The following is a 14,809-nucleotide window of genomic DNA, read 5'->3' as shown; positions in this document are numbered from 1 at the left end:
TAGTGTACGATTCGATCCTCAAATTCTAAATAGAATTTTTATAATTCCATGCCTTTTTTTTTTCTCCCTCCTAACAACTAAAATGAAAACTACTTAAGATTTAATTATGTGGTATGTATAGCTTTAAATTTATTAAAAATATTATTAATTACAATATTTATTAAGAAAAATACCTATGAAGAAAAATCGTTTGCATAAAAAATTGTTCTATGTCAGCTGTGTAGTATATGCGATCACATGTTTTGTAAGCAAAGTAAAAAACAAAGAATTTTTTTTCCTTTGAAGTATTTTATTCTAAAGATGTGCAATTTTCCGAAGTGCATAAAACCAGTAATTTCAAAAAGTGTTTGATTATATTTTAAAGATCTTTTATAATTTAAGTTCCAATTGAAGTGAATTTACGCTTGAAGTGAATTGACTCTTAATTTTTTTAATTCAGTTTATCCTGAGTGCTCTTGAAATGCTAAAGTAATATCGAGAAAATAATGAACAGATCAAAAAGTTTACATAAAAAAATTAATGCAGAATATCTTCTATCTCTCCAGAAAGGTGTACATTAAGAAAAAGAATTTTAGAATAGAAATCATGTCATAATCCTACAGGTAATCCAATACAATACATATATTATCGATAAACATTATGAAACTGTAAGTTACAGTCTGTATAAATTAACTGAAAAATCACTAAGTCTGGAATTAAAGTATCTTTGAAGGTAAGTTATTTTATCGTTACAGTAATACTTTATGAAAAATAAGAAATGAAACTCTTTGCAAAATGGAAAATTTACTAACAAGGGAAACTAGGGAAGTGTGACTCACCAATTTTGAAATAAACTAGTGGGATATATGCCTTATAAGGAATAATTTTAGAGGGAAACATTCGTTTCGGCCCATAGAAGGTCCTGTGAGAGATAAAAAATATTCAAAATATAGAAAAATCGGTGTTTTATTACTTTAATGCAGAGTATTAGTTATTGTAATTATCTCATACTCCAATTAATTTTGTGGTACTTTCACGTACTATATAATGCATATTTATTGTCAAAATTGATTTCGAAAATTTTATATATCTGTAGTTTTTCAGAAAAACCAATTAGGCTAATTAAAAAAAAAATGTGATATCAAATTTCTTTAATTTTTTTTTTAAAAACTTTCCAAATTAATTGGAGTGTGTAATTTGAAATCAAATAATTAATTAACAATTAATTAATAATTAATTTTCTGAATAATTCATTAATTAGCAAATTAATTAATTATCAAATTAATTACAAATTAATCGGATTATGAGACAATTACAATAACTAATAGTCTTCATTGAAGTAATAAAAAACGGATTTTTCTATATATTGAATTATTTTTTATCTCTCACAGGACTTTCTATGGACCGAAACGAATGTTAATTAACTTATTAATTTGCAAAATAATTAATTAAAAATTAATTGGATTATGTGACAATTACAATAACTAACAGTCTGCATTGAAGTAATGAAATACCGATTTTTCTATATATTGAATTATTTTTTATCTCTCATAGGACCTTCTATGGGCCGAAACGAATGTTGCCCCCTAAAATTATCCCTCATAAAGCATATATCCCACTAGTTTATTTCAAAATTGGCGAGTCACACTTCCCTAGTTTCCCTTGTAAGTATAAAGTCTTTTTGTATATTTTTAGGATAAATTTATTTATTGTATTTGCTGCTTCTATAGGCAATTGAAGCCAACAATATCAAAACGGGGAAAATTCAATAAATAAATAAACAAATAAATAGATTGATAGATAGATAAATAAATAAACTGATTATCGATCTTTTTTTTTTCTACTGTAGGTACATTTGATGCACCTTCAATGTCACTCAAGTTAGTTAATGAGCTTTAGACTGACAGATCATGGAGCTTTGGGAAAAAGTTTTAAATGTTATTGAGGGGGGGGGGGGGACAAACTTAGATGGTGTCTGTTATCAATGATTCAAATATTTTAATGTAAATTTCTGTTCTGAAATATTACAAACTACTAACACATTAACCCTTTGACACAGATATGACACCTGTGAGCCTTTCATATGTTTTTTTTCTTGCGCTTTAAGGTGACAAGGGACTTTCAAAGAAGCAAACATTTGTCAAAAAATCGATATTTTACAATTTATATTTTTGGAATTTAGGCATATTACTGATCATTTTTTAAAAAAAAATTCTGGAATACGAGCAAAATTGATGAAGTTATGGCCATTTCAGTTTTGACCACGCCCCTTTTTTTACCTTTTTTTGTCTGCAGGTAACTGTTAAAATTAGTTTAGTTTAAAATTAATTTAAAATTAGATGAATATTTTGTTAATTTTTTTAAAAAAATTTGAAGTATGTAATTATTAAACTAGTTCATTAGACAATATTTATAGGTATTTATATTAAAAACAAGAAATATTTGTTCAGATGTAAAATTTGCAATGAAAAAGTACTAAAAGTCATTTTTCTCAAAATGTCTTTTTTGAGAAATTTACAATTTTCAAACTGTTCCAGCCTAATGAATTTTCATTCTATTGACCTGAGAATTTAATGCTATATATTTATGAATATTATTAACATTTTGTTGGAAAAGTTTTTTGAATTAAGTGAATAGTATTTTTTTTATACATTATATTTTATAGAGGTATCATGATTTTTTCCTAAAAATGTAGGTTTTTTAATGTTTTTTTAATGTTATTTGTTTCTATAATAAAAAATAGAAAAAGTACTTCCAACAATTTTTTCAATATTACCTAATATGTAATATTTTAAAAGAATTTTGTCATTTTGACAAAATTTCAGACGCGAGGAGTAATATAAAAAAACATAAAAAATTGAAAAATTTAAATTTTTTAATTTCTTAAATTTTGAAATATTTTTTTGAAATTTTGTATAAAAGCTGTTTTTAGCAATATAAATGTATCCTGAAAATTTCAAGCAAATCCCTTTATAATTTCAAAAAAAAAATTTGAAAGTCCTTTGTCGCCTTAATTACAAGCAAAAATATATTTAGGTATTTTTTAATTACGAAAAACAGCCTAGTAGCTATTAAAAAAAATATGCTTGAGTATTGGAATTATATTTGTACTAAAATATGAGATCTAAAAGAAGTAATTTGTAATATTTTTTCACTAATATTCATTTCGTAAATTAAATTAATTTTATCGATGAATAACTGTTTCAGTTAGATCTAAATAACCGCAAATGAGTGCAAATTCGAAATTCGAAATGAGTGCAAATTCATGCCGATCATAACCATAAATTTTTAAAAATCTGAATCTAAAATTTTTCACTTATTTTGACTCATATCAATGAGAAAAAAAAAGAAAAAAGTATGAAAAATGTATTTAATAAAAATTCTGCATCAAAGGGTTAAGGAAAAAGCATGTTTTTTCTCGTCAATCGCCGTTTTATTGCATTATTAAAACTATCTCTTTATGTCATTTTTTTGATTTTACAAATTTTTTCAATATTTTGCATTATTTTGGCATAAATTAATGCAGAATATTGAAAAAAAGTGTGAAAAATATGTTTAATAAAAATTCTTTGTCAAAGTGTTAAGGGGAAGGTATGTTTTTCTTGACGTTAAGGGTAAAGTATGTTTTTATTGCATTACTAAAACTAGATCTTTATGTCATTCTTACGATCCTGCAAATTTTTTTAATATTTTGCATTATGTTGACCTAAATTATGCAAAATATTGAAAAAAAAAGTGAAAAATATGTTTAATAAAAATTCTTTGTCAAAGTGTTAAGGGCAAAGTATGTTTTTTATGACGTTAAAGGAAAAGCATGTTTTTATTGCATTACTAAAACTAGATCTTTATGTCATTCTTACGATCCTGCAAATTTTTTTCAATATTTTGCATTATTTTGACCTAAATTATGCAAAATATTGAAAAAAAAAGTGAAAAATATGTTTAATAAAAATTCTTCGTCAAAGTGTTAAGGACAAAGTATGTTTTTTTTGACGTTAAAGGAAAAGCATGTTTTTATTGCATTACTAAAACTAGATCTTTATGTCATTCTTACGATCCTGCAAATTTTTTTAATATTTTGCATTATTTTGACCTAAATTATGCAAAATATTGAAAAAAAAAGTGAAAAATATGTTTAATAAAAATTCTTTGTCAAAGTGTTAAGGGCAAAGTATGTTTTTTTTGACGTTAAAGGAAAAGCATGTTTTTATTGCATTACTAAAACTAGATCTTTATGTCATTCTTACGATCCTGCAAATTTTTTCAATATTTTGCATTATTTTGACCTAAATTATGCAAAATATTGAAAAAAAAAGTGAAAAATATGTTTAATAAAAATTCTTTGTCAAAGTGTTAAGGACAAAGTATGTTTTTTTTGACGTTAAAGGAAAAGCATGTTTTTATTGCATTACTAAAACTAGATCTTTATGTCATTCTTACGATCCTGCAAATTTTTTTAATATTTTGCATTATTTTGACCTAAATTATGTAAAATATTGAAAAAAAAAGTGAAAAATATGTTTAATAAAAATTCTTTGTCAAAGTGTTAAGGGCAAAGTATGTTTTTTTTGACGTTAAAGGAAAAGCATGTTTTTATTGCATTACTGAAACTAGATCTTTATGTCATTCTTAAGATACTGCAAATTTTTTTAATATTTTGCATTATTTTGACCTAAATTATGCAAAATATTGAAAAAAAAAGTGAAAAATATGTTTAATAAAAATTCTTTGTCAAAGTGTTAAGGGCAAATTATGTTTTTTTTGACGTTAAAGGAAAAGCATGTTTTTATTGCATTACTAAAACTAGAACTTTATGTCATTCTTACGATCCTGCAAATTTTTTCAATATTTTGCATTATTTTGACCTAAATTATGCAAAATATTGAAAAAAAAAAGTGAGAAATATGTTTAATAAAAATTCTTTGTCAAAGTGTTAAGGGCAAATTATGTTTTTTTTTGACGTTAAAGGAAAAGCATGTTTTTATTGCATTACTAAAACTAGATCTTTATGTCATTCTTACGATCCTGCAAATTTTTTCAATATTTTGCATTATTTTGACCTAAATTATGCAAAATATTGAAAGAAAAAAGTGAAAAATATGTTTAATAAAAATTCTTTGTCAAAGTGTTAAGGGCAAAGTATGTTTTTTTTGACGTTAAAGGAAAAGCATGTTTTTATTGCATTACTAAAACTAGATCTTTATGTCATTCTTACGATCCTGCAAATTTTTTCAATATTTTGCATTGTTTTGACCTAAATTATGCAAAATATTGAAAGAAAAAAGTGAAAAATATGTTTAATAAAAATTCTTTGTCAAAGTGTTAAGGGCAAAGTATGTTTTTTTTGACGTTAAAGGAAAAGCATGTTTTTATTGCATTACTAAAACTAGATCTTTATGTCATTCTTACGATCCTGCAAATTTTTTCAATATTTTGCATTATTTTGACCTAAATTATGCAAAATATTGAAAAAAAAAGTGAAAAATATGTTTAATAAAAATTCTTTGTCAAAGTGTTAAGGGCAAAGTATGTTTTTTTTGACGTTAAAGGAAAAGCATGTTTTTATTGCATTACTAAAACTAGATCTTTATGTCATTCTTACGATCCTGCAAATTTTTTCAATATTTTGCATTATTTTGACCTAAATTATGTAAAATATTGAAAAAAAAAGTGAAAAATATGTTTAATAAAAATTCTTTGTCAAAGTGTTAAGGGCAAAGTATGTTTTTTTTGACGTTAAAGGAAAAGCATGTTTTTATTGCATTACTAAAACTAGATCTTTATGTCATTCTTAAGATACTGCAAATTTTTTTAATATTTTGCATTATTTTGACCTAAATTATGCAAAATTTCCTTCACAATTCTCCAAAAAAAAAAAAAAAAAAAAAAAAAGCCAGTCACATTTTGAATTGTTAATTTTTCCTCAAGAATTTTATGGTGTCTGTTTGATTATTTTTATCTGAGTAATACTTTAATTACGAGTATGTAGCCGGCATCCATGCAACGACCTATGTGTACGAGCGCCGTATTTAGTTGCTTCAGCGTAATATTGTTTGATACCATTAATAACATTAAAAACATTTAAAAAAATTTCGAATGTGACGAAAAAGTCGAATGCATTTTTATTTATAATGCTTGCAAAATCTCCCAATATATTGTTATGTAACACTTAAATAAGAAAATCCAAATTTCAGCTTCCTGACATGCTATGAGCACACTATTCATGAAGGAGCACCAATCGGTGGCCTCACCGTCACCTCAGATTCACGTAACGAAAGGGTTAAAGCATAAAATTTTCAAACAAACAAGCTCCTGTTAAGTTGTTAGCAAGTACGCAATAAACCTAATTTATATTTAAACTTTTGTCTAATGGAATAAAATGCATCCAAGCATTTTTGACTGTAACTTTCATAATCTTTTATGATTTCATTCGAATGCTTTTTTACTATGATTTTCTATAAAACAAATTGTTTTAAAAAATAATATACTCTAAAAAAATGGATTTATTAAAAAAGAAAGTATTATTTATCAAATTGTCTTGAGTGAATCACTTTAAATTATTCGGTGATGACCTATTTTTGAACAACTTTTTTTAAACCACTTTTGTATAGTTAAAACGCTTGTACCAATGTTTTAGATAAAAATCATGGCATAAAATTATAACAAGAAAAATATTTGATACTTTAATATTATTTACATAATTGCATAAGGCTTATAACTAACTTAATCGTCCTCATCTCGATAATCCTGGTAGACGTAAGCTAATTAGAAAATTCGTAATGTCACTTTGCAATGCACTTACATCACTCACTGAAGTATTGACAAATAACGTCGATTGTTTGCAAAGAACGGTGTTTTCCAATTAACATACTACATATATATTGGTCAATAATATTTTAAAACATATTTAAATATGTAATAATTATTTAAAGCAAATACTTCACGAAATTATTGCTTTATTAAATGGCCTTAAGCCCTTGCACTATTTTCACGAGTATGACTCGTGATGAAAATTTTAAGTCAAACGTGATATCACGATTCTAGCTCGTAATCGATATTTCGGGCCAAATATGAATATCACGAATCGTACTCGTGGACTTCATCTCGAACTAAATAAGAACGTCTGAATGGGCTCTTATATCTTCTTTATATGAATAGCTATTTAATATCTTGTCACCGAATCTCTAATCCTTTGTCTCTCTTGTCTTAGGCTCTTTTCGCGAACATTCGGGTGCATAAGTTAGGCACGGCCTGTTCCGAATTTCAGCGTAGTGTAAGGGGTTAAATGGTAAAAATCTGGAAAGTGCGGGGGAATAGGGGGAAATGCTGCGTCTCCTCATACAGCGAATATCGCAGTTCTGCTTTCCTGCATTACACCGCCAATGATTCGCGGGCTATGTAAAAATTTTCCCCTCTCGTATCTTCATCCTCAGTTCCCCATTTCAACAGTGCAATGAGGGAAAGTTGCACTGTCTCTGCAAGAGGACTGAAACATAGATTAATGCTTCATCATTTTATTTTAGACATTTATTGGAGTTAATAAACACCATATCACTGTATCTAAATTTATTGGATAGATGACATATTGCGGTTTGAAAATCAGAAATATAATGTAAATTTGTATCTGGCCTAAAATACAGTTGTTCAACGAAAGAAGTTGATTTTGTCATTTTCGCTTTTCCTATTTTTCAGGTACCTAATTACTATTATTACAATTAATTTTATGAAGAACCACGATGGCTCAGGGGATAGAGCGTTCGCCTTCCAATGAGGTGAACCGGGGTTCGATCCCGGCGATGATAAAAATCGATAATAAAAAACTAAAATTTAGTATTTAAAGACACATTATCCAAGTGGAAGGCTTCTTATGATAATTAAAAATATGGATTTTCTAAAATAACCCGATTTCTCAAAATCGAAATTCAAAATAAATAGTCATTCCTGTACTCATTTTTCTTTTGTTGAAGATATAGATGCTTTCCCGTCGTAGAAAGTAGACAGATTTTCTTCTCTAGAATTAAATTTTACAAAAAAATAAAATGAAGTTATAAAACCTATCTATTCCTCCGTGTATGCTGGAGCGAACCTTTAGGACATATTTAAGCACTAATCCTGTTCACTGTTTCGTTTATCGTGTTCCATCTTTTAGTAGCTTAAATGTGATACAAAACGTTTTTAATAAGATAATATATACCGCTTTTTTTTAAAATGTTGGAAAAACCAGTAACAGATTTTTACCATGAAAATATAACAACTGTTCTTTATTTAATTTTAAAGTATATATCTCTAAATACTGTGAGGGGAAAAAATAGATTGATTCACATGCGATGCATTTTATTCTTAAAAGTGGAGAAATGAGCTAGGATTAAGTAAGCTGGAAGGGAACGTTGAAAATCCCACTATGCACTTGCATTAAAATGGGTAAACTCTTTCCTAATGGTCTGTTTGTCCTTAGCTTAATCACAGATACCAGCAGAGGGCGCAGTAAAATCGTGGGGCGTAATTACGGATCTCGGCAAGCGAGGGCTTCGCCTCTAATACTACCCACGTTGTCTTTCATGGAGTAAATGCGCCACATTACATTTCCCTATGCAAACATGGAAGATTAAACGGAGAGGAAGCTTTACATGCGAGAAAATGCGTCAGATCGTAAGCGTTAAGTGCCCCGCTTTCATATTTCTCGTTGCCACCTCTTTTGTCGCAATTCAATTGTCAACAGAAGGAAAAGCTCCTTCATTCCCTTATTTGCTTTGAAATCATGCAAAATGTTCCCTAGTTGGTTCATCAAAGGCGACGTGTTAATCTTTCAGCTTGTTGCTGAATTGCTAAGACCAGAGAATTAAATTATTTTGAAAAAAAAAAAAATTTTTTTTTTTTTGAGTAAAACCTCGGCTTGCAATTTTCAGATAAAAAAAAGTGAAAAAAATAAGAAAGAGAAATCAATATAAATTTAGATTTTTTTCTCGGAAATATAAGATTGTGAAAGTTACCTACTCTTAATTTTTTAATTTCGTTTAATCGACATTCGACGTTATTTAATCGACATTATTCGTAACACAAGATATTCCGTAAAGAACACTCTTTGTCTATATTTAAGTATCCTTATAAGAAAAATAAAGACAAAAAAAAAAAAAAAAATACACACACATTGTATGTAGTGAATTTATATTTAAGCCGAAAAAAAATAACTGCATCGGAATCTGACAAATCCTAATTAACCCCTTTAGAACCATGATCACATGTATGTGATCACGTGATTCTCCCTTCACGGTCCACAATATCATAGATGAAGCGAGTCTTTCTGACTCTAGCGGCCTAAGATGTCGCGAACCTGCTTCTCTCAATATGTGGTACTCTCGTATTTGTAAATATACGTATTTTTCACTATGTATAAACATGGAGTTTGCGGGAAAGGAAAGCACTTCCTTCTTCATCTGTCTGTCCTAAAGGGGCCTGTTTGATGCAAGGTTGAAACTTGAAGTTGTTTTTAACTCTTTATGCTTCGTCTTTCAACTCCTTTCCATTTCATTACCCAAATAAAAAGATCTTAGCATTTCGTACACCAGTCTTCATCGATTCTAAATAGTCAGATTCTCATAGCATTTTTGGTTTTTTTCTGACTTAAATATTAATTCGTGACCCCTCCAATATATGTGCGTTTTCGTCTTCATTTTTATTTGGATTTTGAAAAAATATATAAGAACGCGATCTTTGCGAAACACTCTGCCGATGTTAACATTACGTTTAAAGCATATAAAGAAGAATTGCAGAAAAATTTTTTGAAATTTTTTGCTTATGGAAATATTTTTAATGAAATTTCAGTAAAAATATCATGCACGAGATCCTGTATAAAAATCATACAATCAAAATTATATAAATGTGTAAAAATATGAAGTATAAAAATATCTCGCATAAAATAAAAAATATTTTTTTTTATTTGAGTTCTGAATACTGTATAAACCTAAAGGAAGAATTGCATTGAGATTAAAACTTTTGTAATCAAATGCGAGATGACAAATCTTGCATTCATCTATTTTCAAAACAAAATTTAACTTGCTTTGAAGCATAATACTAAATTTGTGATTGAGACAAAACCGCAAGTCTGTGCAACATTAAATCTATCGTTGAACATAACAATATAAATAATTTTAAATTCAATCGAGCATTAAATTAGGGACATTTTTATTAACTGTGCACGCAAATAAAGTTGAATTTGTGCTGATATAAAAAGAAACATAAAGAGCACGAATAAATAAAAAAAAGTACTGTCTCGGCAAATAAGTACAATAAACAGAGCATAAAGAGATAAAATCAAGAAAAGAGAAACATTCTCGTCATTTAGAGAATCAAATATTTGCTATGTCTCATTCATTCTCTGGCTTTTCCCTTTCATTTTGCAACTTACACTAGCGGTGTACTTGTTTATGGTAAAAAAAAAACGACTGACTACCGGTAAAAAAAAATTGAATTATCTTGCTTTGTTTTTGCCTGATATAATTGGTTGTTGAAACTGTAGTGCAAATCTGATTTAAAAAGAAATGCTTCTCTTGGAAGAATCCTCTTTGTCAGTCGGACACTTTGCCAGAAAAAATTATCCTTATAAATACAATTACACACATATTTCTTTTCACTACAAATTGTAGCAAAGGGCTTCTCTATTTGTGGCCAGATATTCTGCCTCTTTTTATGTCTTTCCTATTGTTTTCAATTCGTTTACAATCGTCCTGCGCCAAATATTTTTAGATCTCCTTTTTTTAATTGGGTTTCAATCAAAAACTTGTTTTACTTTAAATTTTTCAGGTTTACATAGAACATGACCAATTCATTTCCTTTTACGTTTTTTTTTTTTAAATTTCCAGATCAATCGGTTTTTGAGTTTTTTTTTTTTAAGGATATTTGCATTACAAATTTTAAAGAACCACTAGATACACAAGATCCTTCTTTCAAGATTTCCTTTCCTTGTATAAATATTGCTTGTGTTATACATTATTGAAATTCGTAATGAGATTTATAAATAAAACCTAAAATTAAAAAAAAGAAACTTTTGTGTGAACAACATCTGTTTGGAAAGTTTTTAAATCTGGGCATAGCTCGAAATACGTGTCTGCGAAAGTGGAGAAAACTCAAAAAGCATGTTTACAAAAATGGACATAGGCAGAAATGCTTGTTTACGAAAATGGATACGGAAAAAATGCACCTTTTTAGTTTTTAACTTAAATTTAACAACTGAACTGGGAATTGCATGCTTTCTTTTCCTTATTTATTTAAACATGGATTTTCTTATCTATTATTAACGGAGCTAAGCTCCGAACTTCAGGGTAGAAGTGGCTAAATGAATTATAGATGGAACTTTTCAGGTGATGTCTTCCTATTCAGAATTCTGAACGATAAAGTGATTCTTAGAACTCTAAATTACTACAACGTAAATTTACAACAACTATTATAAATTTATAGCACCCGTGGCAACTTCGTAAAAACAATTGTCGACTTTTAAATTTTTTTAAATAAGACTAATTCAATAAAATATACCAAGTGATCTACGAATTTATTTGGATTCATTAGTTTATTCTTTAAAAAAAAATTCTTATAAAAGACAGACGTTTAAAAAACAGAATTAAATAATCTGGCCATTTATCCATATTCCAAAACACCTTTTATGAGCTTTGTCCATTCTGTAAACACGCATTTTGAACGTTTTCCATTTTCATAAACACGCATTTCAAGCTATGCCCAGATTTAAAAACTCCCAGACTATCAGTATGTCTTATGATACGAATAATTCAGATTTTAAATAATTATTTCTCTGAAACTATTCAGCTGATTTATCTTAAACTAGCCGTCTGCGGTTACTAGCAGTTCTGCCCACACCTGCTGGTCTGTCTTGGCTTAGCGTTTACATGTTCACCTTTACCTGTTCGAACTCACAGCTTCGCGATTCCACATTGTCCTAGATTTGCTGGTTTATCTTCGATTTTAGCATTTAAAATTATATAATGAAACATGGTGTAAAATTTTAATCGAAAAATTTTTCCTTATGATTTAATTTAATTATGAACTACAATAATTAATAATAATTTTTTCATGGGGCTATTTTTTGGCAACTTTAGAGCTAAAGATGTGAATTCAAGAAGGATACAGTTCTATTTCTTCTATATATTACTGTAACATGTTAAGTTGCACGCAGAAAAGAATTATGCAAAATATGCAACTAAATAGATCACGCAAAACTGCAGCAATTTTCAAAATTTATAAAACGTGTCTCAAGTAAGAAATGTTTTCTCTTTTAAAATAAACAGGGCCCTTGTTCATAAAAAAGTAATTTTTTTGAAATATATAATATATAATAAAGTTTAATAAATAGGACCGTGTTGTTTAGTTTATTGTTCTTATATACAATCGTTACACATCAGTACTGTTATTGATATTGTGCCATTTAATAAACTGTAAGATATTTCTTTATCATTCCACCAATTGCAACTGCATTTTGATAAATCCAGCAGTCTGCTCAACAATGATAGCACAAAGAAGAAATTTCTATTTCAACTTCAAAATATTTGAAATAATATTTTCCATGTCACAATGCGATTTGCAGTTTGAAACCATTTTATCAGGCAACTTATCCCTGGAAATATGTCCTCGAGATTCTGAATGGAAACTAGAAGAAAAATGAAGCACAATATACTCTTTCCATGTTCTAGAATATCAAAAGATTAGGTAGGGGACGAATAATACGAAGAAATAAAATAGTAATTTAAACGACGTTTAGCGTCTCTGAAAGAAACAACACTGAATAAAAGCAGATTGTTGATCGATAGCAGTTTGACCACTGAATGAAAAGTCGATCGTGACTTATCTATAAGATGGTCGCGAGATCATCTTCACAGATAACAGCTCATTTGTGCCGTCGTCAAGGAGACCACGTCACTCGAATAAGACCGCGCTTCCTTGCGAAAGTTTTGTGTTTGAAAGTGGCAACATCAAGTTTCGGAACAGTTCCATTTTTTTCTTCTTCTTTTCTTTTTAAAAGAATCGCCTGATTACTCAACTAACCTACTTTTGCTCGAAACTGAGCATTTTCCGATATGCATGCGTATTTTTAGGAAAATTTTTAAAATTTTTTTTGTACTTATCTTTTTTGAAAGAGTGTGCTCTAACTGAATATATATACTTTTCTATAAGTATCTATTAGATTTTCCATTTAAGCTCACGTTTTGAAAATATTTTTTTATTTGTTCGTTTTTATTTTATTCTCTGTCAGTGTATGTTCAAACATTATATTTTTTTAAAAACATGTAGTTTGCTTTATAATGCATTTTTATATAAAAAAAAAAAGTACTCAGCAAATTGATACAAAATATATTCGCACAAAATATATTCGTATATATAACTGTCGTACAAAATATATCCGTGATGATTCTTTAGTTAAAAGCCTTCTTGATTTTTTTATTATTTTTTTTATTGATTGCTTTTACGAACATTTTGTATTAACACGAAAACAACTAAATTCGTTATTCCCTTTGGTACTTGAAATTTAATGCAAAAGCTTTGGAAGTAGAAAACTGATAATGCTAATTTTTCACTTAGTAGAAAAAAAAAATTTCTGTCAATTTTTATTATTATTATTTTTTTGCCAACTGTAAACAATGAGAATGCAATTTTATTAGTGTAAACGCTTAGAATATTTTTCGAATGAAGTTCAGCGAAACAACATTTTTGTGAAATTGCATGTTATGACTTTGCTACGTATCATGCAATTCGAGACTACGATATCAAAATCTAGAAATAAAATATAATTTTTTTTCACCTATTCACTTACTTAATCTGTGTAGATATCATTGCAGCCCGTATCAAAATTACTTAACATATAGTACTTAGTTTTCAATATTCAGCAGTTTTTAGAAGAAATTGCTAATTTTTTCTTTCGTCTTTTTTTTCCCGGTACAGTAGCCGAGTATGCCAATTCTTGATTTCTATTACAGCTGATTTATTTCTAAGAGAAAAACGTTATAGGAACTAAATAAATAAATAAAACATTACCAAATATAATATCGAAAGAAATTTTAAGAGGAAAAAAAAAATTAATTACCTTTCGCACTCATTTGCGTTAACTTTTTTTTCATGAAAATTGTCACATTTTCTACCAGGAAGAGCTACACTGGTTATCATAAATTAAGGAAAAATCACAAAAATAGCGATAACTCTTTCAAAAGTAAGCCAAACCGTGCAAAATTTGCATATGTTGTCCACTAAGAGTAGCTGAGTAAAATTGCAATATGCAAATTAGTGGCGCTGCACTCGGCTTACGTCATCTGCCTGGAGCATAAAAGTCCAAGTTTGAGAGAAAGCACACAAATTTTACTGTGATTGCGACATTGAAAATCTGAGATAGCCAATTCGTAATAATGACCTCTAGGCATCATTTGCCTGAAGAACTACGATGGAGAGCCATCGGGAGACTAGAGGCAGGGCAGAGTCAATCAGAAGTGGCCAGATGGCTAAATGTGAGTCCATCTGTGGTTCATAGACTTTGGAGGCAATTTCAAACCACAGATTCGGCATCTAGGAGGTTCAGTCAAGGACGGCCAACTGTTACGACCAGTGCCGATGACCGATATTTGACATTAAGTGCACGCAGGAATAGAACCGCTACTCCGACACATCTTAGATCCTCTCTTGCTGCAGCCACCGGAAGGTTGGTGTCAACGTCAACTGTGCGCAGAAGGCTCCACGAAGGTGGTCTGTATGCGAGACGACCAGCCATTTGCGTGCCGCTCACATCACGCCATAGGAGAGACCGTTTGCAGTGGGCCCGACAACATGTCCACTGGAC

The sequence above is a fragment of the Parasteatoda tepidariorum genome, chromosome 5, assembly GCF_982258835.1.
Source record: "Parasteatoda tepidariorum strain Cologne lab strain chromosome 5, Ptep-v5.0, whole genome shotgun sequence".
NCBI lineage: Eukaryota > Metazoa > Arthropoda > Arachnida > Araneae > Theridiidae > Parasteatoda > Parasteatoda tepidariorum.
The sequence above is the reverse complement of the archived record's forward strand: the minus strand, read 5'-3'. Positions refer to the sequence as shown.